The sequence below is a fragment of the Misgurnus anguillicaudatus genome, chromosome 4 (genome assembly GCF_027580225.2).
Source record: "Misgurnus anguillicaudatus chromosome 4, ASM2758022v2, whole genome shotgun sequence".
NCBI lineage: Eukaryota > Metazoa > Chordata > Actinopteri > Cypriniformes > Cobitidae > Misgurnus > Misgurnus anguillicaudatus.
Window position 1 is genome coordinate 1,878,808 of NC_073340.2, and position 25,816 is coordinate 1,904,623.

General features: G+C 43.0%; 1 protein-coding gene across 1 annotated transcript in view; it reads right to left on the reverse strand.

Moving 5' to 3' along the window:
* Nucleotides 1-13,753: 13,753 nt before the first annotated feature.
* Nucleotides 13,754-25,816, reverse strand: part of LOC129421552 (transient receptor potential cation channel subfamily M member 4) — a 188,401-nt gene continuing 176,338 nt past the window's right edge. Inside the window, exons 27-28 of the transcript XR_012369175.1 lie at nt 14,981-16,491; nt 13,754-14,790 (exon numbers count right to left, since the gene is read on the reverse strand). The gene's annotated coding sequence lies outside the window, so the exon portion shown is untranslated. The remainder of the gene's footprint in view (nt 14,791-14,980; nt 16,492-25,816) is intronic.

Sequence of the window (25,816 nt, forward strand, 5' to 3'; positions counted from 1 at the left end):
GAGCAGGGCACGAAATTTGGGCCAAGCAGCCTTGCTTGCTCAATGAGGAGACACACGATGGGAAAGGCCAAGTAGACTGAAAGAAGACATAAAGTCATATGACAGAGCGTTAAACCTGGGTGAAATATAAAGTTTTAGTTTAATAGTGCTCGTTTCACAGCTTTTGTCCCTTCTTCAATGATTCAGCTCGATGATTCATGAAGTGAAAAGTGTAGGCCAATGTCCCCAAAAGTCCCAGGTAGAGAGGAATTTCTTCTTGGGCAAGTAGTGGCGGGCCGGAGAGCCTTTTTGTCGGAAACGCTCAAAACCAGATATGACGGCACATGGGCGGGGCCAAATGCTGCAAAACACTGTCGCAGAGCAGAGGTTAGGGACTGCTATTTATAGGCACCTCTTCGCACTGATTGGTTGGATCACATGACCATGCTTGTCCCTAACTTAGTTAACTAAACTTAATTTGTTCTAAACTTTGTTTGCAACGGTGGATCCGCTACTTTTCTTCATCTATCCAAAAAAAGATGTACTGTAAATTTTGCGTATCAGTGCTGCCCTGACAGCCAGGTAGAGTAATAATTTAAATAAAAAAAGAATTAGTATTGTGTATGTGTCGAATATGGGCATCTGCGCGTAGCCGCGGGTTGAGTATACTTTGAAAGCTGCACGTGGACGCAGAAAGAAAGTATACTCCATTGCCATTGGTACAAAATTTATCCGCCTTAATCCACACAAGTCACCTCTCGATGCATCTTCGATTAAAGGGGTGGCTCAATAACACATTTGGGGATTTTATGTGAACTTAGCTTGTTGTGAACTTGGAATAGAAACAGCACTTTGGCAGCGATTGATGATGGTTCACAAGTCCACAAGAACACAAGTACAGACAAAAACACATATTGAGAAACAGCCTTTGTCTGTTTTCTTTAGGTCTGCACCTGCGTCTCATCAATTGATTAACAATGAAAGACCATTAAAGTGAAACTTGGGAGGAGAGAGGAGACAGCAACCAGCAAACAAGCTTTACCTTTGTTTTCTTTTTTAAGGTCATTTATAGTTTTTAGTTCCCTTTGTTGGGGTTTCAGGTATTGTTTGTGTTGTTTGTTTTGTAATTAGAATATGTTTACTTGCTGCTTTTCCCATTAGGGACAATTATTTATTTTATGTCTTTATTTTATTCTTTACTTTAAGCTTTGTGATGAAATAAAAAATGCTTTGCAATTACAATAAAATGCAATAAAATTTTATTTATATAGCACATTAAAACCTTTGCTGACAAAAGTGCTTTACAAAAGCCAGAGCTAGAAAAAAACCTAATGGAATTATAATAAAAGTGATAAAAAAGAGATTTGGATTTATTTGTGTCCTGCCTTTATGATATGACTCTCTATCAATGTAATTTAAAGAGCGCGTTAACACAGCAAAATTGTATGGAGATCGTTTTTTTTAATTCAAATCAATTTAATTTAAATGTATTTGTATAACACTCTTTACAATGTAGCATTGTTTTTCCAGAGACTAGAGAAGTCAAAGAGTATAATTATTAACAGGTATTTAAAACCAGACATGCCAGAACATTTAATAATAATGGGAGTGTAACATGCATAGAGAATTAGAAATAATACAATGCCTGAGTTAAGCTAAAATTGATCAGTAAGCAAGCCAACAGGGCAACAATGTCAATAAACCAAAACTCCACTGATGTACAAGTGGAAAAAAACTTTGTGAGAAACCATGCCCAGCTGGAAGGGCCAGTTCTCCTCTGACACGTTACATCTCCAACCAATCGTTTTCAATCTATCTTCCAACCCATATGATTGTTTTGGTTGTTTGTTCATTCCCTTAAATACAACCAACAGATGTGTTTACTAAATTAGCGCCTCTACCATATTAGGGTATCAAATTCTATATATTGGGTTATATTTTCAATGATGAAGTGTACTGCAATATGATTTCCAATTCAAACCACCAGGATTCATTGTATTTTATACACACAACACTATTCAGGAATTTAGGCCAAATAGTGTACCCATTTATTTATTATATGATATAAAACACAGCATACACAACAGTCACAACTTTTTTCATAAAGTACTTAAAATATTCCACGTTTACCAAGGTCAAATGACTGATTTATATGAAGAAAAGACCTAAAAGTGATCACAATCTGCAGTAAATTTCAGATCCTGTGAACACTGATTTAAAAAACTAGAAGTGATGATATGTGATCGTTGATTGTGAAATACCATTGGCTCTGGTGACCAACTGCATTATCATCATGCTCTAATGTTCCGGTTTATCAGGGACGCCCGGTGACTTCTCTTCCGAGTGTCATGTGTGTTGTTTGTCATGTCAAAATATGTGTTTGGTGCGTCATGAGAACCATGTGCATTATGCGTAATATCAAAGGATTTATGATAAAAGAGATGCTTGTGTTCATGAAATACTCCCAGGACACTCTCAAGGGGTTTCAGACACTAACTTAACACTAAATACATGTGATTAAGCAAGTCTCTGGCAAACATGAGCATCTTTTTTTATCATAAACCCCTTATCCGTCTAGAGCAGACATTTATTTTGACATAACACATGATGCACATAAGTTCACATGACGTGCCGAACACATAGCCTATTTTTACTGTGCTTTTACTTGCGTGTTTTATATGGTTGAGAAGTGGTTGTGTTTAGGGTAAAGGTGAGGTTAGATGCTCCAAAATATCCGTTAAACCATAATTGTTTATGAAACCATTTCTACATTTACAAATGCAGAAATTATATGCATCTAATCTGACTGGTAATACGCTGCGGCCGCTAAGAGGGAACTGATCCCTTACGCTTAACATAAATAAACATAAATAAAGTGTTTGCACAAACAAATTAGAGGTTGTTATTTTTGGAGGACAGTCTCGTAATTTTTTTGGGATTGGGTAAAAAGATACAGTGGTGACCAAACTAATTACAAGACCTAACAGATATGAAAATAATATTGACCTTTTTTCCTCCAAAATGTTCTTACCACAACAAATATCAGATGAAGTGAGTAGTACTGTTTTTATAAATTTTTAGCTTTAATATTTGGACTTTTATAGCAATACAGCAGAACATTTCTCTAGCATAGTTTCAATATATTTCCTTACAACTATATATGTTGCCATTATTGCTGATGTTGAGGTGAGGAGCTGCATTTTTGCGCCATTCTTGTTTATTTCACACTAGCTACCTTCCCTACTGAAAAATCCAGCTAAGACCAGAATAAGCTGGTAGCTGGTTTTAGCTGGTTTAAGGTGGCAGTAGCTGGTTTAAGATGGTTCTCCCAGCCTGGCAAAGCTGGTCAAGCTGGTGGGTCAGCTGGTCTTCCAGCCTGACCAGCTAAGTCCAGTTTAGCCAACTTAAAAAGTGACCAAAACACAGCTAGAGCAAAAAACCAGCAAAAAGCAAGCTGGGAGACCAGCTAAAACCAGCTCACCAGCTTATGTTGGTCTTAGCTGCATTTTTCAGTAGGGTTGGCCATTGTGCATCATACGATAGCACTGCAACGCCTGTTTCACACAAACTCCGTGTGCAGTGTGTATTTTTACACACCAATGTCAACGTATAAGAGCTTTCACACTGGTTGCGGTCTGACAGTAATAAAACTATAAACATTTCTCTCTTAATTTGTACTATTCCTTTAAGTCAGAAATTGTCAACTGGCGGCCCGCGGGGCAAGTGCAATCATCTTTATCCCACCCGGTCATCTTTGTCTGATTTAAAATCAGCGTGGTTACGTTTATCTTTATACTGTACATGACAAATGACGTCCAAAAACACGGAAGAGAATCAGAAAGGGGCTCTGTGGAGGTGCCAACCATCTGTGGGTGCGTAACTATCCGATCCGATTCAAGCTTTGGATGCATTAAAGAAAATAAACTTGCATGTGACACACCAACCGGAAGGGATGTATTTCAGGAGTTCCGGTTAAAACACTGCGTGCAAGGTGAAACAGATTTACGATTAAACCGAAATTTCAAAATGATTGTCACTAGGGGGCATGTCTGGATGTAGTGTACAATGGAAAGGTGGTTTAGCCCAGTGCTTCCCAATCCTGGTCATCGAGGCCCCCCTGTGATATGTGGGGACATTTTGAGGTCCCCATGAGGAAACAAGCTTATAAATCAAACAGAATGATGTTTCTTGAATAGACTATTGTTACTCATTACTCGGAGGATGACATGCAAATCAGGTAAACAAGCTTCAGCTAGTTCAAAACGCTTCTGCAAGAGTGCTTACTCGATCTAAGAAGTATGACCACATAAGTCCAATTCTGGCATCTTTACACTGGCTACCAGTTAAATATCGCATACAATTTAAAATATTACTAATCACCTACAAAGCCATATCTTAGAGAATTACTATCAGAATACAATCCATCACGTGCACTGGGGTCGCAAAAATCTGGTCTCTTAATTATCCCTAAAATTTTAAAAGTATCTAAAGGTGGCAGATCCTTTTCCTACTTAGCCCCTAAGCTCTGGAATGATTTATCAACCGATGTCCGAGAATCAAACACAGTAGATACCTTTAAATCTAGACTTAAAACTTTTCTCTTTAACAAGGCATTCACATAATTTGTTTTAGTAATGGTTCTCATCTTACAATAGCTAGTTTGTACAACCTAATATATAAATAAACTAAACCTCATTTTCGTCAACACTTTAAAGCATGGTAAATGTTATTAATATTCTTAAGAAATAATGTTGTCGTTTGCTGAGGAGGAGGGTGTCGAGTAAGGGAGTACTACGAAATCGTTACATTAGTAATACGCTCGCTTATAATGTTAAGTCATAGCCGCAGCAAATTTAACTGCTAATGCTATTGTGTATTATGTTGTGCTATCTGTAATTTTTCTGTGCTTTTCACTGCTTCTATCAATGTAGAGCTGCTTTGAAAAAATTAACTATTGTGAAAAGTGATATATAAATAAAATTTAATTGAAATGAATAGAATTAAGCCCAGACAGGCATCAGGGAGATGCGTCCCCGTCTCCCCTTACTCCCTTGCTTGACCGGATTTCGATGACGCTCTGTGGGTATAGATTTGTGGCGTTAAGCCCACTGGTGGGGGGTGGGACTCTAGTCCTTGTAATGGAGTCAGTGCGTCAATCTCCAAAAACATGCGCCGGCCTGTGCATTTTCCTCGTTCTTCCTAAACCAAACTGGTCGAGGGCAGGACCCTGAAGATTGCGGTGGGTGGTTTTATTGAAGTGAGTACACGTCGAGAATTGTTGTTCTGTGCTGTCCTCAGTTTTTGTCAGTAGTCATATCCTGGTGGCGTTGGATGGCCGTTTCCATACCTGTACATGATCAAAGGATGAGTTCCACCTTCCTCTGCCTGTGTAAAGAGGTGTCGTATGTTCTGCTGTAGATCTAGTGGAGTGGATAATTGTGAGTGAAGTTGTGTGTCCTCTGCTACCAGCCTACAGGTCCCAAGCTAAGGGCTCGTATCGACGAAGGACTGTTTCCACTGAATGTTGGAAAGTGGAAGCGCCTGGGAGGTCTCTGTAAGCCTGCTGGCAAGCAGAACATTACGACTTGGTTGTGTCTACACACGTCTCCTCCACCCATCTGTGCTTTGAAGGGCTAAGTCCTGCATGTGTGCCCACCTGCTTTCCGTAAGTTGAACTTACCTGAATACTCACCTGTAAAGTCTCCTGTTCATCCAGAGCTAATGCCCAGTGTACCCGCCTGTACGTCCAAAGCTAAAGCCCAGTGTATCCACCTGCTTGCTGTAAGTTAAACTTACCTGAATACTCACCTGTATAGCCTCCTGTTCACCCAGAGCTAAAGCCCAGTGTATCCACCTGCTTGCCGTAAGTTAAACTTACCTGAATACTCACCTGTGAAGCCTCCCCGTATACTTACCTGTCTGTATAAAGTTGAAGGCCCAGTGTACTCACCTGTCTGTCCAAAGCTAAAGGCCTTGTGTATTCACCTGACTGCCCAAAGTTAAAGGCCCTGTGTACATACCTGGCTGCCCAGAGTTAAAGGCCCTGTGTGCTTACCTGTCTGCCCAACGTCAAGAGCCCTGTGTACTTACATGTTTGCCTGAAGCTAAAAGTCCAGAGTATTAAACTGTATGCTTATCTGTCCAATAATAAGAGCTGCGTTACGTACCTGCATTCTCCCCTGGACCCCTGCTGCACATCGAATGCGGAGCATTCAGTGTATGGACTGTAAGCCCCCTGGACATCCTACAGCTAAGAGTTGTTGTATCTATCTACATGCGTACCTTTGAACTTTCACCTGTTATCTCCTATTGTAAGTCCAGGAACAAAGGTCTGGAGTACCTACCTGCCGCCCACTGGTGAAGAGAGGAAGACAAACCGGAAATACTTACCTGCTGTGTACAAGGCCTACTAAGAGGCATTTCCTTCCACGCTCCCTTGAGTCCAAGAGGACGAATACGGGCATCCACGCCAGTCCCCCAGCCCCCCACCTGGTTCCAGAAGCTACTTTTAGATTCCCCCCCCTCCCCTTCTTTTTAATCAATAAACGTTGTCAAATTTTATACTTCTGGTCAGTGGGGTGTTTTGGGACCTCCTCGGGGTGGAAACAAAGGGAGAAGCGAGCCTCCAGATAGTGGTAGTCCGCTACGACCTCTGACACAAACACGTCCTGTAAATGTTCTGGAATCATTCCAATGTTTATTTGTTCCAGAATGTATTAAATGAAATTACGTCAGAGTGAGAGTCAGAGTGAGCGTCGTGCATCAGAGCTCCGTCGAGTTTATCATCCAAATCCTATTTTCTGACTACCTTGTTCCTATTTATATAATATAACATATTCGTTTATCTCAAGAATACTTTACCGTGACGACTATTGAGCAGTACTACCACGTGAAACGATTTATCACTGCTAAACACCCAGTGTTAGCATATAGCCCGCTAGCATAAACAAACAGGTGCCGGTTTTAGTTACCATTTTGCCGATCTAATGGCGGACTCATCCACTGTATGCTATTCAGACCTGTCCTCACCTGAGCGGGAAGCTGTGGAGCAGTTGATACCCGGTTATCGCAGATCCTACGCGAAGTACAGCGCCCAGTTCACCCAGGCTCCAGACATCCACAAGCGACCGAGAAGTGCAAAAAGCGAACACCCTACGCGGTGCAGCTTCACGGACCGCGCTCGAGGGAACGGAGACGCCATCGGCCAGAATGAAAGCGATCGGGAAGCCGTGGAGGAACCGCTGCCCAGCCATCGCAGATTCAGCTTGCCTCACATCACACTGGCTACAGACGTCCGCAGGTGATCGGGGCATGCTGCGAGCGAGCTTCCCCCCGCGATGTAGCTCCACGGACCGCGTCCAGGTGACCGAAGACGCCATCACCCAACATGAAAGCGGTAAGACTCCGCTTGTTATTGTAACCTGCATTACTTGCCACATGTACAGTTTAGCTTCTTCCATCAGCATAGAGGGGTTTACTTGTGCTAAGTGTATTGAAGTAGTAAGGCTGACGGAGAAGATTGCAGAACTAGAAGCGCGCATCCAAACGCTAGTTGATGACAGCAATACCGCTAATGCTACAAACGCTAATACCGCTAATGCTACAAACGCTAATACCGCTAATGCTAGAAACGCTAATACCGCTAATGCTACAAACGCTAATACCGCTAATGCTACAAACGCTAATACCGCTAATGCTACAAACACTGTTTCGGGTGCGCCTAGTGTTAAACGTAATACACATAGCTCGGTTCCATCATCTGAGTCAAGGGGGCCGACTAACTGGGTGACTGTCAGGCGGCAAAGTCGTTTCCGGTGCCCACCCAAGACCCCCCTGGTAATTTCAAACAGGTTCGATATTCTAAGCAACACACCGACTGAGACGTATGTTAAAAGTGCCTTGGTCATTGGAGATTCGATACTTAGGAACGCAAACATTGAGGCACCAGCCACCATAGTCGATTGTATACCGGGAGCCAGGTCTTCAGACATTAGATCAAAACTTAAAGTGCTGGCTAATGCTAAGTGTAAGTTTTCTAAAATTGTTATTCACGCCGGCACGAATGACACCAGACTCCGCCAGTCGAAGATCACCAAAGATAATATTAAAGAGATATGTGAAATTGCTAAAACAATGTCAGACAATGTAATATGCTCTGGTCCCCTCCCCGCCTACCGGGGGGATGAAACTTACAGTAGATTATTGTCTCTTCACGACTGGATGTCAAAATGGTGCCCTCAGCATAACGTAGGGTTTATAGACAATTGGAAGCATTTTCGGGGGAGACCTGACCTGCTAAAGAGAGATGGCCTCCATCCATCTCAGGAAGGAAGGGCGATTCTCTCTATAAATCTGACCAATAGTCTTACTTCGAATACAGTCTGACTATCCAGGGTACAAGTCAGACAACAGACGGATCGGCTTAACCGTCCATCTGTTAGCTGCCGTGATATGTCAAGATCACTTATATCCCAGCACTTCGAGTCAATCTTACCAGAATATCAACACATTTCAACTGTATCTGTTCCCCGAACAAATAAATACAGAGCACCGCTTGCCACATCTGGTACAAATCTGATTAATATAAAATTAGACAACAATACTTTAACAGATGAACCTCGAATGTTAAAATTCGGCCTTCTTAACATTAGATCGCTTACCAATAAAGAACCTATTGTCAATGAAATAGTTACAGACCAAAACTTAGATGCACTCTGTTTAACAGAAACCTGGCTTAAAGCAGACGACTACATTAGTTTAAACGAATCCACCCCACAAGACTATTATTATAAACACGAACCTCGATTAAAGGGGAGAGGGGGTGGTGTAGCTACAATATACAACAAAATTTTTAAAGTAAACCAAAAATCTGAAGTAACATTTAAATCATTCGAACTAATGTTGTTAAATATGGAAATAACCGATCGTAACCACAAACAGCTCTCTTTTGCCTTAGCTACAATCTATAGACCTCCAGGCCACCATGCAGATTTCCTTAAAGAAATAGCAGATTTCCTGTCTGAGCTTGTAGTCACTGTAGATAAAGCTCTTATCGTTGGTGATTTTAATATTCATGTGGATAACCCAAAAGATGCACTAGGACGTGCATTTATGGATGTTCTAAATTCTCTCAATATTAGACAAAACGTGACAGGGCCAACGCATACTCGTAAGCACACATTAGACTTAATTCTGTCACTCGGGCTCAATATTAATGACATCAAAATATCACCTCAGAGTGATGCAGTTTCTGACCATTACCTTGTGTCATACACTGTACTTCTAGATAGGATCAGTCAATCCACAACATGCTACAGATTAGCCAGAACAATAATTTCCACCACTAAAGATAGATTTATTAGCACTCTTCCAGACCTGTCCCAAATTAAACATGTAGCAGATAACTCTGACGATCTAGATATTGTAATAGAAAACCTAAACAATGTCTGTTCTAACACATTGGATGCCGTTGCTCCCATTCGAAAAAAGAGAATCAAAGAAAAACCGCCAGCTCCATGGTATGATCATCACACCGCAGCACTCAAAAAGGCAACTAGGAAAATGGAAAGAAATTATAGAAGCACAAAGTTAGAGGTATGGCGTGCAGCATGGAAAGAGAGTGTTAAACAATACAGACAGGCTATTAAAACCGCCAGATCTACCTATCTTAGCAAGCTTATAAATGAGAATCATAATAACCCTCGTTTCCTTTTCAGCATGGTTGCAAAACTGACTAGAAATAAAGAACAAACAGAAACCAATAGTAAACTTCAACACAATAGTAACGACTTCATGAACTTCTTTTCTAACAAAATTACGGCTATAAGGGAAAACATCGTAGCTACCCAGGCAGCCACCACTCAACCCGTTAGTTCACTTAACACTAGACTACCATACGAACATCTTGATTCATTTAAACCTACTACAATAGGTGAGCTTTCTAGACTAGTTACATCATCCAAATCATCATCCTGTATATTAGACCCCATTCCCACAAAACTGCTTAAAGAGGTATTCCCTGTAGTGTCAACCCCGGTTCTAAATATCTTTAACTCATCGCTAGAAATAGGATACGTTCCAACAGCTTTCAAACTAGCAGTTATTAAACCGCTGATTAAAAAAACGCAGCTTGATCAGGGAGAGCTTAATAACTTTAGACCAATCTCAAATCTACCTTTTCTTTCGAAAATATTAGAAAAGGTAGTGGCAAGCCAGTTACGCACATTCTTGACAAATAATAGTACATATGAAAAGTTCCAATCAGGATTCAGGCCCCACCATAGCACAGAGACAGCGTTGCTTAGAGTTACAAATGACCTCCTATTAACATCCGATCGTGGTGAAATCTCAATTCTTATATTATTAGACCTTAGTGCAGCCTTTGACACAATAGATCATACAATCTTACTCAATAGACTAGAAAACTATGTTGGTATCAGTGGTCAGGCGCTAGCCTGGTTTAGGTCGTATCTAACCAATCGCTATCACTTTGTTTATGTAAACGAGGAAGAGTCATATCACTCCCTGGTTAAATACGGTGTACCGCAGGGATCGGTTTTAGGTCCTATCCTGTTCTCGTTATACATGTTACCTCTAGGAGACATTATCAGGAAACATAACATAAGTTTTCACTGCTATGCGGATGATACCCAGCTTTACATCTCCTCACATCCCAGCGAAACACACACGTTTTCTAAGCTAACAGACTGCCTTAGCGATGTTAGTGACTGGATGGCACATAACTTTCTTAAGCTGAACTCCAATAAGACAGAGATACTTATTATTGAACCGAATCGCTACAAACATAATATGTCAGATTACAAGTTGCACATAGATGGCTGCACTGTGGTGCCATCTTCCACGGTTAGGAACTTAGGTGTGATGTTCGACAGCAACTTATCCTTCGATAGTCATATCGCCAACGTCTGCCACACAGCATTCTTCCATCTTAGAAATATCTCGAAAATACGCCATATACTGTCTACATCTGACGCAGAGAAGCTTATCCATGCTTTTATGACCTCTAGAATAGACTATTGTAACTCGCTACTCGGGGGATGCCATGCAAATCAAGTAAACAAGCTTCAGCTAGTTCAAAACGCTTCCGCAAGGGTACTTACTCGATCTAAAAAGTATGACCACATAAGCCCAATTCTGGCATCTTTACACTGGCTACCAGTTAAATATCGCATACAATTTAAAATATCACTAATCACCTACAAAGCTTTAAATGGCCTAGCACCCTCATATCTTAGAGAATTACTATCAGAATACAATCCATCACGCACACTACGGTCGCAAAATTCTGGTCTCTTGATTATCCCCAGACTATCAAAAGTGTCTAAAAGTGGAAGGTCATTTTCCTACTTAGCCCCTAAGCTCTGGAATGATTTACCAAGCGATGTCCGAGAATCAGACACAGTCGATAATTTTAAATCTAGACTTAAAACTTTTCTCTTCAACAAAGCATTCGCATAATTTGTCCAGTAAAAGTACTTAACTCGAGATAGTTATCTGTACGGAACAAAGCACTCGCGGTCATAACACAGATCAACCAAATAAATAAATAAAAATCTTATCTTAACCTATAGTCGGATTGCGATTTTGGAACTTTCGTGTTCTTGTGAATAGTATGCCATACAAACCCGTTTGCCACTGAACCTGCATTAACGACGACAGTGGGGCCTCCAGCCTTAGTCAAACGGGTTGGCACGTATGGTTGGGTTGTGATTTTGGCGCTTTCTTTCTATTGCGAATAGTATGCCATACAGACCCGTTTGCCACTGAACCTGCATTAACGACGACAGTGGGGCTTCCGGCCTTAGTCAAACGGGTTGGCACGTATGGTCGGGTTGCGATTTTGGCGCTTTCTTGTGTCTTGTGAATAGTATGCCATACAGACCCGTTTGCCACTGAACCTGCATTAACGACGACAGTGGGGCCTTCAGCCTTAGTCAAACGGGTTGACACGTATGGTCAGGTTGCGATGTTGCCGTTTTTTCGTGATCTTGTAAATAGTATGCAATATAGACCCGTTTGCCACTGAACCTGCATTAACGACGACAGTGGGGTTACAGGCCTTAGTCAAACGGGTCGACAGGTTTCATTTTCTCTTAAAAATCGGAAGGTGACCCTTAGTTACCATATATACCGTCGCAGTGGGCCCCCAATTTGCAAAATCCTCAACTGTGGATAATATAATTATGCCGCAATAGTTAGTCTGTCTGAAACTAAGCTGATTAAACCACATCACTGTGTGACACTTGCATTACATGTGAACGGCCCCTACGCTAATCTGATTTTGTTTTTCTCTCCCTGTCTCGTCCCTGGGTCCCATTGACCCTGAGGACAATGGGACAAACAGACCCAGTTCCGGTAGATGTGAAAGTCGGCACACCTCTGATCTACTGATCGTCCTTCAATGTGATGCCCAGTTGATGCCTGACCAACGACCACCGGCAGGACCCGCTTAATATCCGCTTAATCTCTGCTTAATCTCTGCTTAATCTCCGCTAAATCTCCGCTTAAGCTCCTTATCCGTTGATATGTGTGTATATGCATGTATATCTCCCAAGGGTTTTTCCCTCCTAGGACTTTTATTTTTATTTCCTCGGCTAAACAACACGGGGTTTTTGTTTTTTTTCTCCTAGGGGGTTTTTTACCCCGGGGAGGTAGCCTGCTTGGGCTTAACTTAGCTTCTTCTTCTCGACGTTACATTAGTAATATGCTCGCTCATAATGTTGCGTCATAGCCGCAGCAAATTTGACTGCTTATGCTATTGTGTATTATGTTATGCTATCTGTCGTTTTTCTGTGCTTTTACTGCTTCTAATAATGTAAAGCTGCTTTGAAACAATTGAGTATTGTGAAAAGCGCTATATAAATAAAATTGAATTGAATTTAATTGAATGGAATTGAATTGAAATGATGTGGCCCACTTTGTCTACCATAAAGGAGAAAATGCACCGTTAAATAAAATAAATTTTGAAAAGAGTTGAGTTGTCTGAACCAAGTAATCTTATTGCTTTGATGTCTTCTTTCTGTTTTTGTTTATCTTTACCTTTCTGCTTGTTAACAGCATGCATCATCATTAATATTCAATTATCACTTTATTCATTAACTTATCATTTTAATAATGTTAAACACATCTTCTGTATCACCTTATAGACTCTCTACATTGTAATGTGCACTCAAATAGATATGACTGAGCAGTGTTCATTTACCACCAGGGATTTTGATCTGTAACTAAATTTAGTCAAAGCAACAAGATGACTGTCCGATGACTCGAATGAGTTTAAGGATTACTCCTCCCACCAAAACAAAAATGTGTTGATTTTTTACTCACCATCATGTCATCCAAGAAGTTTATATATGACTTTTTTTCAGCTGAACACAATCAGAGTTATATAAATATCCTGGTTCTTTGTATTTATATATGTGCAATGTTAAAAGACAATTTAAATATTGCAGCATGTGTTATCGCCTTGGATGTCATGTATCTCATATAGTCGTCATATGAATTGTGATGAAACACAGTCTTGTTACTGTCTATTAATACTTTAACCTCTCCACCCATTAAACCAATGGCAATATAAAAATGCTACCAAAATACCTCTATTGCATCTTGTCATTGCCAATGAACATTTTAATTTTATGCCAACTAGTTTCCAATCAAAAATGATTTCAAAGAAAAGAAGGGATATCGAGGTATATGTAGAACTTTTATTATATTAAACTTTTATAATATATTATAAGAAGAAGGCAAAGTATGCAGAGCTCAGCTCGGAGTGCCGGAACAACGGCTGGAAAGCCCGCTGCGAGCCAGTCGAGGTCGGGTGCCGAGGCTTTGCTGGATGCTCTCTGCTGCGAACCCTCAAACTCCTTGAAGTGAAAGGACTGCAACTGTAAAAAGCCACCACAAACATCTTAGAGGCCGCAGAGAGGGCTTCTCGGTGGCTGTGGATCCGTAGGGGGGATCCGTGGAGCAACATGCCACTTGGACACAAGCCGGGGACTGATCACCCCTGGCTGGGTCACCCGGGTGAGGGTGTATGAAGATTAAAGACCCGAAACACCCCATGACCCCGGGTTCTTCACTGATGACGTGTCCAAGTAGCACCTGAAGGTGTATTCAAATTCTAATTCTAGGTTCATTTGTATTTTAATGCACTTGTAATGTTTTATTATTCTATCACACTATTCTCCAGTTAAAGCTGACATTTCAATTATTTAATGCCTCTCCCACACATTTAAATAGGAAATACCTAGAGTAGAGTTTAAATCTATCAGCTCATAACAAACTAAAGCTTTATTACTGTGCTTAATCAACAACAAACTACTCCTTTCTGAACACAACTGTCCGGTCTTGTAACATGAGTTGTAATGAACAATGAACATGCAGTGTACTACTATAGTGCACAATCAAGCACTAAACCATAATGCTTTTCAGAAATACAAGCTCTGTGACCATTTTATGAGTGGTCTCACAATGAGGCCACCTTTGCTAAAGACACGCTCTACTGGTGCAGAGGATGCTGGAATAGACAGCACTTTTATAGCGAGAGAGTAAAGCTGGGGAAATATCTTTATGTTTGTCACTAAAATTCAAGTGCTGTATTTGTTTCTGTGTCTTGAATGCCATCAAAGAACTTGTGTATCTGAGCTGAAATGCATGTATCCTTAGCTGTGTGGCTCAGGTGCTTGTGAGCCAAAAGTCGTGGGCATTTGCCAGGAGGAGAATTTATGGTTTTATCAGCTCCAAAATGCAACATGTCTCCATCTGCTGTGGCCTCAACTTCTGCAGTCAAAGTATCTGCAAAAAATGAAACATGCACAAAATGCATTATATTGGGACCTAAGGACCATTATTGTATGCCTACTGCATATTTTTATGCTCTGCACTCTGCAGTATAAAGAGTATATGATAGACAAATAAAAAGTTTGCTTCAGAATAAACGCAGACAAATAATGTTGAGGTTATTAAAGCAAATAAACTGCTTTACCTATAAGTGTTCTTTTCAGATCCTCTCTGAATTTCTTCATCGAATCTAGACTCTCACTGTTGGTTACATCTAGATCAACCCAGTTAAGGCCAAACTTAGGATTAAGCATTGTAGCCAAGAAATAGACATTATTGTTGAACTGGTCCTCTTCACCATTTTGCTCAACAATTTTGGTTCTCACAAAGATCCCAGAGAATCTCTTTAAAAGTGATTGCCGAAGGGTTGTGGCAAGTGGCCAGCAATGAATTCTTGACTCTGATATTTGGAGCAGATGAGTGTTTAAATCAAGTACAGTGGGGACAACCATACTAACAGTGACCATTTTCTCACCCTCTGTTGCTTCTGGAAAAGGAAAGAGAACAGAACCTAAATCCTTCAGTTGATTCCATTCACAAACTGAAAAAAGAACATGTTGAAAGTCTGAATTGCACATTTGTGTGAGATCCCTATTGTCAAGTGCTGTAAGGGCCTGTAGCTGCTTGAATGTACTGTCCCAGCGTGTGGATGTAGCTGTCCCAAATGTAGCCTCAAATCGCTCTTTAAATGTAGTACTTCTGTGGAGTAATGAGGTTAATTTGGACATTTTGGCAAGTGCTAAAGAAAATGACTTGGCTTCTTTCATTTCATCATGCACAACTAATTTCAGAGTATGTGGAAAACATGACAACCTTTGTCTTGTTCCTACCATGATAGTCTCATCTTCCCAGGTCACATCCTCCCAAAGACCCTCGTCATCTAAGTTTTCCTCTTCTGCATCACTGCCATCACTGTGCTGCTCTTCCTGTGGTAGCTTGACTTTGAATGCACACTTCATATTGGCTGCATTATCAGTAATAATGTACCTGACTTTACTTGCTATGTTATATTCATCAATGATCTTGTCAAATGCCATGGCTATGTTGTCTCCACTGTGTCTGCCACAAAACCTCCTACAGTCTAAAAGAAAGGACTCCAGCTGATTTCCATCTTGGTTTAATCCATGAGCTGTAACACCAAAGAAGGACTGCATGGTTCGATCAGACCATATGTCAGCAGTTATGGACACAGATGATTGGGTCTGGAGCTTCCTTTTAAAGTCCACGATGTTTGAAAAACGCTTTGGAAAAGGAGACGGGCCGACTACCAAAACACACTTATAGCCAATCAGCAGTAAGGAGCATGTCTACTAACCGTCATCGTTGCCTGGGTTGCGTATGTGTGGGGCGGGTCTATCAACAGAAGGTCGAGATTCTATTGGGGTAGGGGCGTGTTTGTTTAGGTCATTTCAAATATCAACATTGGCTTTCAAACATTGTGGACTCCGCCTTTAATTGAATCCTTCACCTGATCAACCAACAAAGGAATGTGTTTTTCAGTGATTGTTTTTTTTGGCATTATTCATTTCTTGTTGTCTTGGAGAACTTGCATCATAAAGCGGCACTGCTTGTTTGGTCAATTCCAGTCTAGCAAATCCTACTATGCTGGGCTGGGTTGCATCTTCTGGTTGCTGCTGTCTTTGGTACTCTCTTATCCTGGGACAAAAAAGAGAATTTTTTTAGCAATTCTTGCTAATTCGAAATCAAAAGGTAAATGTAAAGCAAAGGTATTTGACAAATGTGCCTATTTAGCTACTTAACAAGTTATTGCAATTCAGATCACATTAAGTAATTGAATGAAAATAATTACATTAAAAGCAAATGATTTTAAATTAAAAGTGACTATATTTATCCCTGCTTTTCTGTGGTGATTAGGGGTGGCACGGTTCATGAAAAAAATCAGAACAGTTTGGTTTGCTTGTCTCGGTTCGGAGCGCGTGTGCGTCGCAAGGTTCGACGTTTCATGGCATGCGCAATGTATGTAGCCTCGTGCCCTTTATGTGACCTCAGATAGAGTGTTTCCCTTACGCGAAATGCGCGAAAGAAGAGGTGACTGGTGTGGAGAGTGAGTGCTGCAGGTCATGTTACGTGTAGAAATGGCAAGTGGGAGAGTCGTATAAGTTTGGTTTGTAGAAACATTTTTTATTTTATTTTACCTATGATGACAGCAAAAATAAAACAATAGATAGAACTGCAGTCTATGGGTTGAATGTGTTTGAACAGACACACGCGACGGCCTTCTCTCCGTCCATTTATCTAATCTGAGGTACTGAACACAATGTTTCACGCCGGGCAGGAACATATGGTGAACAGCGCTTTTTAATCTTTCATTGATAAAACGAAAGCGGCTGATTTCCGCGTAGTTTCATTTTGCTAGCACGTAAAAAGTTGCGCAATCTTATTTCATAAATTGCCCCTCTAAGTAATCAGGACAGAAGTGGTCAAAAGTGGACAAAAGAGACAGATTTAAATATTGCAGGTGTTAATGTTATGTCTCTCTCTCTCGTCCACATATACTCTCTGCAGTATTTAAGCAGTCTCTCAGTGATAAATCTTAGAGCTACACTGAAGTTGGCAGTTTGATAAATGCAAGTTATCTTTGTGTGCTAAAAAGGCACATAAGTTCATGTAGATGGCAATACACATTCTCTTTTTTTGGAAAATAAATGAAATGAAATCATCAATGTCTTCCCTCTTGCTGTATCAAAATCTCGCCTGGCTTTCCTCAGAGATGGTCCCAATAATGTGCTTAGTCAATTTCAGTTTGTGCATGATTACATGATATAACTTTTTAAAAACTGTATTCCATAAGTTATGGAAAATTAATACATTAATAAGATAATACATTTCTGGAGTGTTAAAAAATTTAAAGAAAAATAACAACAAGAACCATACAGAACCGAGAACCGTGACCATAAAACCATGATACGAACCGAGCCGAGGGTTTTGTGAACCGTGCCACCCCTAGTTGTGACCGACGAATTGGGAACTCGCTTAGAGAGACCAATCTGCTTCGAATACTACTAAAACGCCAATGAACTTGGCATCGAGATATTTGCATAATGCTGGCGCCGCCCCGCCAGGTGCGTATATAAGGCGCACGTGCAAATAGGGAAATCAGCTTCTGTTCGCTGAGAAAGCCGGAAGGTGACCGGCCTAAACAGCAGGTGACAGCACCTGTGGCGACGGGACGTGACGTCTCCGTTCCCTCCTTCAGGGAACGAGGGTTACATCCGTAACCGAGACGTTCCCTTTCAGTCGGTCACTACGACGTCACGTCGTGACCGACGAATTGGGAATCCCTACCAAAACGCCACTAGGGGCTGACCTCTTCCAGTGTCTGCGTAAAGCCCTCCGGTTCCACTTAAGGATAAGGAGAATTAGGTTTTAAGGCAGAAGGCCGGGCACTAGATGTTCCTTTAACCCCACAGTAGTGCCAGCGACTGGGAAGCGCCCTACCAGAGCGGGATAGGAACGCTGCGGAAGCCACCGCCCCTCTTAAGGGCTAATGGTGGGCGAAAGTCAACCGTAGTTGAGGTAAAAAGACAGCCGTGGCTGTGTAAGCAAAGCAGTGCTCTGCTAAGGGAAACGTGGGCTGGTAGGATTAACCCCACGGACTAATACTCACAAAGGAACCCGTTGGGACGCAATGTGGAGCCCAAGCCAAACACGTAGGTTCGTAAGAATACAGCTAGTGAAAGGCTGACAGCCAAAGCTCCGCAACAAAGGCTGCCAAGGCAGTGGAGGGAGCAAATCAAACCATTACGCATTTTTGCTCTGTTAGCCTTCCATACTGAAAACTCAATTTGGAGCCTCAGTCGGAGGCTGCAAGCCGACTCGCGAGTCTGCTCTCCGTGCCCTCCCTGGTGAGGAAAAAACACGAGAGGATACAGGCTCGATACGAACATTGTAAAATCTAATGAACGTATTAGGTGTCGCCCAACCAGCAGCTCTACAGATGTCTGTCAGCGAGGAACCACGAGCTAATGCCCAAGATGAGGCAACACTCCGTGTGGAATGCACTCTCAAATTAAAGGGGCAAGGAATGCCCTGCAAATTGTAAGCTAGGGCGATAGTATCAACTATCCAATGAGACATCCTCTGCTTAGTGACAGCTTTCCCTTTCTGCTGACCACCATAACAAACAAAGAGCTGGCCCGAGGTCCTGAAGCTTTGCGTGCGGTCCACGTAGAATCGCAGTGCGCGTACGGGGCACAACAAAGCCTCGGTTGGGTTTGCCTGCTCCAAAGGCAACGCTTGCAAGCTCACCACCTTATCCCTGAAGAGAGTGGTGGGAACTTTGGGTACGTAGCCTGGTCTGGGTCTTCAGTGAGACAGCAGGACCAAACTAAAAGCACGAATCGTCAACAGAGAATGCAGGGTCAGAGTTTTCATTGATAAAACTTCAGACTCGCAAACTGCAAAGGCTAAAATCGGAGACCTGAAGGCTTCAGCACCATGGACAGGTCTCAGGAGTAAAGAGGGAGGGCGCGAGGGGTTTAGCCTGCGAGCGCCTCTTAAAATGTAATAATTAAATCATGCTGGCCAACTGATCTGCCGTAGATAAGTGAGTGATGAGCAGAAATAGCGGCGATATCAACTTTAATGGCGGAGGGACAGCCTACCATCTAACCCATGTTAATCCGCCAGGGAGGGCTGTCGCGAGGAGCATTAACTATGAAACCCAATTCTTGGTCGTCCAGTACGGACGATTAATAAAAGGCTCTCCTCGTCCTGCCTGACTTTGCACAATGTCTGCGCAATAAAGCTCACTGGAAGGAATGCGTATTTACGCACCCCCCGCGGCCAGCTGTGTGCCAACGCATCCACGCCGAGGCTGCCCTCGGTTAGTAAATAAAATAGGCGACAGTGGGAATCGTCCGGCGACGCAAACAGATCTATCTACGCACAACCGAACTTCTTCCAAATTAGCTGGACCGTCTGGGGGTGGAGTCGCCATTCGCTGGGGGCGTAGCTCGGGAAGCGCGTACCGCTGTATTGAGCGATCCCGGGATGTAAATGGCACGAAGGGACCTCAGATGCTTCTGACTCCAAAGGAGGAGATGACGAGCGAGATGCGACAGGTGACGAGAGCGCAAAACCGCCTTAACGGTAAATAACGCAACAGTCGCAATGTTATCGGTGTCGACAAATACATCCTTCCCTCGCATCTCCATAGCGGAGCGTACAAGTCCCAGATATACAGCGCACCGCTCGCGGCAGTTGGGGTGCTATGCACACCCCAGAGACTGCAAGCCCGTCATACGTGGCTGAACATCCCGTGCTTAGGGCATCGCATGCTACAGAATGCCAGGAGACCCCTCAGAGGCATATCTTGCTATCAGAAATGCTGGGTCTACTACGGGGAAATTTAAATGACACGCAGGTGTAGTGTTTACACAATCTATGCCGGTGCGCCACGCTCTCCTCGAGACTCGATCGTAAAGCCAACGCTGAAGCGGTCTCATATGACGCAGCTCGAGCAGTGTCACAGCTGCAGCATGCTGTCATATGTCCAGGAGCTTCTGAAATTGTTTCAGAGGGACCGCGTACTTCCCTCGAATTAAACCGAGGCAAGTCAGAACTGACTAGTTGCGCGCTCTTGTAAAACACGCCAGTTGATCGAGTCTAATTCCATACTGAGAAAAAGGATCCTCTGCCCGGGGCAAAGTTGCTCTTTCCCAGTCGACCTGATGACTAAAACGAGCGAGATGCCGAAGCATTAACTCTCTGTGTTTGCGCACGTCTGCCAAGAACGGGCTATTATAAGTCGACGCAAATAAAGCAGAACGCGAACAACACTCTCTCTCTGATATTTAAATGTCGTGACTAGCACTTTCATGGAGACACGGAGAGAGAGAGAGACAGCTCGAATGGTGTACTTAATATTAATATGCCCACCCCACGACGCAGAGCGAAAAAACGGTCTAAGGCGAGGGAAGATGGACACAAAAAGTACACGTCTTACAGGTCTAAGGCTGCAAACCGATCTGAATATTGAAGTACGAGCCTCGGCGTTATCATCCAAAAAAAGACCACCTTTGTAGAGCCGGTGCGTAAATCAATCGATCGTAACCCACCGCGTATTTTGGGTACTATGAGATAAAGGCTGGAAAACCCTATCATATATCATCATCTCGGTAAGAGGGACCGGCTCGATAATCCTTCGCCAGCAGGACATCGACTTATGCACGCAGTACATGTGCGTCGGACACTTTCACTATAGTGAAACGAAAGCCTGAGAATTTTGGGGTTGCCGGTAATTGTATTTCGTAACCGAGGCGGATCGTGCGTAAAACCCAACGAAACGGGCTGGGAACTGAAGCCAAGCACCCAGGCACCGTACGAGGAGAATTAACGACACTACCAAAGTACCCGAAGCGAAGCGAGACAGGTGAGACTGCCGGTGCGTCTGCTGGATCAGCATAAGCATCTACAGTATGTGTGTGTGACACTGACCTGAGCCCGCTGAAGGTGACGTTCGTCTGGTCTCCTCTGCGGAGAGCGCAGACTCTGCTGAGGGTGCTGGTGGTCCGGTCTCCTGAGTGGAGGGCTCGGACTCCTCAGAACACCCGCTGGCGATAGAGGAGAGGTAGGGTGAGCTGGTGTGTGCCCGCTCACGGCTCTCTCGATCCTCTGGAGACCTGGAGAGGGAAGAGGAATGCACTCTATGTGTGGTTAGTTGGTACCGGCTAAACAGCCGGTGGAACATATGCAAACCAAGAATTTTCCACCCGACCCTCTATCGGGGGAAGGAGCGAATCACCGTCTCCTGAAGAGTGATCCTCTGCCAATCCGGGTCGCCCGCTTACTGGCCACTTAAACTCCCGATTTCACGGGAAGCGGCTAAGCGGGCGGGCGAACTGCTGACGACCGGTTCCCCCGCGCTGCCGAGATGGGGTCCGAGGAGGGACCCGGAGGTGGTCGCCGCAGGACGGCGACGGCGAGAGGCAGACTGAGGAGCCGGCGTGGTGGTTTTTACCAAGGGCAGCTCTCCTTCGCCGGGGCATGACCTCAGAGATCGCCTCAGTCTGCGCAGCGGAGCTGTACGACTCCACGGCCTCGCCGAAGAGGCCGGTCTGTGAGACAGGAGCATTCAAGAAGTTGTTCTCGCCTGCGTCCGTCAGCCAGACACAGCCAAAGGTGGCGATCTTGAACCACTGTCGTGAACATCGCACGACTGAAGGTCGCGGCTTCCCTCGTAAATCCTTGGTGAACCCGTAGCAACGTTATTGCGTGCAGGGCTGAAGCCGCCTCTCCGCATGCCTGACGGACAGCGCCCGTAACCGGACGACTGTCTACAAACACGGGAGGGAAGGGTTGGGTGGTCCCTCCAGGAACGCAGCTGCATCGCAACCCCCCGCTCCACTGAAGGGTCCCTGCCCTTAACGGCTCCATTGGTGAGGGAGGTGAGGGGTGAAAGCTGAAGCTGAACGGCCGGATGGCCGCAAATCACGTCAGCTCTTCGTGCCGTCGGGAAGAAAGGCACAGGAGCAGAGGACCGAGAGGCCCGAGCAGCTCCGAAATACCAATCACGTGGGTGGTACGGTTCGGGCGGAGAGGGGTTAACCTCTCCAACTCTACCGTTTCCGCCGCTCGAGCGGGCACGGCCGCCATCTCCGGAACGACTCCACTTCAGAGGAAAATTGGACACCCCTCTGATGCTGCAGAAGTGAACGGGACCAGAAGGAGGTCCAATGGATTCGGCAGAAATCGTAGAACACGACTCTGCCGTCTCCACCGGAGCCTCAACCGGCTGAGAGTGAAAGGCCGGCAGGTGGAGGACGCATCCCCCGACCTACTCAGCGTAGTGATGCGAAGAGCGTCATGCGAGCGCTTGACAGCCGCACCATGGCGGTGTCAGCACTGCAAAGGCGCGGACAGCATTCCCGTAGAAACGTCAGTCGTCTCCGCAATCCAAGAGGGTTATGCTCTCACAGAGAGAACAAAAACTCTCCACGAACGCAGCCTCAGAGTGCTTGATGCCCAAGCATGAAGACAGTGCTCGTGACCGTAACTGGAACCCTTATACCTCTCACATCCAAGATCGCACGGACGAAAAGCAATCCTGAAAAGGACGCTGAACTCCGAATACACGAGAGAGTGGCTGTCTTTAAAAAGACACAGAGCTCTCACGTATCACTCTTTTAGGGAAATCACTCTTTAGGTGCTCAGCTGATGATGCGCACAGGGAAAGGCAACGCACACACTAAACTCAAAACAAAAAATATGCAGAGCAGTGGAATACTGCGAGCATCCGCTGTGTTAGTACTGCTTGTCAATCAACTTCAGCAACCGTTCCCAGAAGAGCAGAGTGTAGCTTCTCAGTCAGATAAAGCCGGCTTTCGAAGCGATAAAAAGCTGATTTCCCTATTTGCACGTGCGCCTTATATACGCACATGGCGGGGCGGCGCCAGCATTATGCAAATATCTCAATGCCAAGTTCATTGGCGTTTTAGTAGTATTCGAAGCAGATTGGTCTCTCTAAAGCGAGTTTCCAATTCGTCGGTCACGACGTGACGTCGTAGTGACCGACTGAAAGGGAACTGATAAGGAAAGTGTGAATTGCCCCAAAGAATGTCTTTGAGACCATATGACTCTTAAGAGATCGTGTCTGTAAATCCATTTATGCATGTTTGATGTATGTTGGTTCCCACTTCTATAAACTGCTTGTTAAATTACTTGTATTCTCATGTACAATTGTGTTTCTATGACTAAGTCTAGAGTACCTCTGACAAATAGAGATTGTTTGTTTGTTATACATTGGGATGAATCACAACGTAATGCTTGTTTAAAACCATTTATGTTGGATATCAAACTGATCACCTTTCAGTTTCTTCTTCATTGGTAAATATTGTATGATGGTAGAACAATTCATTCTATTTGTTCAATGATCTGGACTAATACTTTGCCAAGGAATCTGCAGGCAATAAAAGATGCAAGTTTAACAGTTGAGGGGACAAACAACTCTCCCCTGCTCAGCTCTGATTGGTCGATTCAAACTTGAATGGGCGTATCCTTCCCAAAGGTCAAATACAGGCAAAAACTTTATCTCAAAAAGTTCAGTTCAGTTCAGTTGAGTCTTTCCATCATTTCTTCTACAAGTGACTCTTCCAGCCACCCCTCCCCCTTTGGGGGAGGAGGGCAATTAGGCCCAGAGGCCTTTCTTTGTTCTGTGAGTTTAGGCCAAACTCACCTGAGTTTTGACCAAGAATGGATTTTCAACAATCAGAAAACCACCAACTCACTTCTAAAACCTTTGGGAACAACTCTTCAAATGGACTGGACTCTCGGTTCACATACCGACCACCTGGTCTGTTCTTCCAGCATGAAAATGCTGCAACTGGACCTGCAAGCCATCTTCATCCACCTGAACCTAAGACTTTCAAATGCCTTCAACTGCACAGACATGCAAGTACCCTATATCTTAGAATATAGCTGCGTTTAAGTCGGTGAAGTAAGATGAATGTGTTTTATGCAGAGTCTCTCTCTCTCTCTCTCTCTCATGTTAAATGTTCCTGTTTGTCCATTGTCTATGTCTCATGTAATCCCAGTAGAGTAGTCAAATAAATGTGCATTGTTTATCCATGGATGCCTTCTGAGTTCTGATTGAATTTAAAGTCACTTAAACTTTCGATCAATGCTACCTCACGCTCAAGGTTCTCAGAATTGATGTACAATTTTAGGTATATATTCGCTGGCGAAATACTCAATTATTGTTACGATTCATTCTGCTAAAACCTACAAAAAATATATAGTTAATGACGATTAATTGTATGTATTTGCATTTGAGCTAAATCAACAATTCCCTGAATTGGAATAGTGATAAACAATAATTTCCCTTAACAGGGTGGTGGAGAAAATATCAACATTAATAATTGTAATTATTAGTGAATAACTTATCATTATCAAAATAATGATTGGTTGTTTTAAACAACACTATTCCGTAACCCCTCCATTCGCTACATAGCCCAACCGCACGTGATGACAGTGGTTTCCGCCATGCGCCACAGTGATTAAGTGCACACACTTAGATGATAGAGATATGTATCAACCAGTGTTGGTCAAGTTACTTGGAAATAGTAATTAGTTACTGATTACTTCCCTAAGAAAGTAATCCCGTTACTTTACTGATTACTTATTTTCAAAAGTAATTAGTTACTTTACTAGTTACTTTACTAATTACTTTTCAAAAACATGATGCACGACCTGAATATGCTACAGTATAAAGCAACAGGGCCAGATTGCATAAAGCACCTTAAGTGTAATTTTCCCTTAAATTTACCCTTATGTTTAATCTAAACTTAAGGGTGTTGCAAAAAACCTTAAGCTTTTTCTGTTGCATCTCCATGGCAACAATAGTATTTTATAACAACAAACCTGGGTCGCTGTCGTGAAACATATAACGATTACCCTTACATAAGAGAACCATTTAAGGGATTATGCAACACCCTTAAATTATTCTCTTACAGTAGAGGGGAATTTACCCCTTAAGTGTCATACTTAAGGGAAAAACTTAAGGTGCTTTATGCAACCGGGCCAAGACCTTTCAGCCTAATTCTATTCTTTCTGCATATTCCATCATCTAAAATTGAATCAAATGAAACATTCTCTGTTTTAACCTCTCGACGCGCACTAATTCGTTTTTTTAAGCATGCTAACAATATCTATATAGCCGACTGTCTACAAACATTAATAATATTAATATCAACATTACTATACATTGTTTAAAAGGTATACTGGATTAGCATCATTGTATGGTCTCTGTTTTGAGATACAGATGCTCTAGTCTAGCATCATAAATGTAGAATTTTGTTACAGAAGTCCAGATGACAACATGCAAAATATAAACGGGACTTCTTACCTTATAACGATCGCGAGTCGAATCCGATGTGTGAATAACCCATGAAATTAGTCTAATAAAATTCATCAAATGACAATATTTGTCCACAAATGCGTATAATCCATGAAATATAGTAGT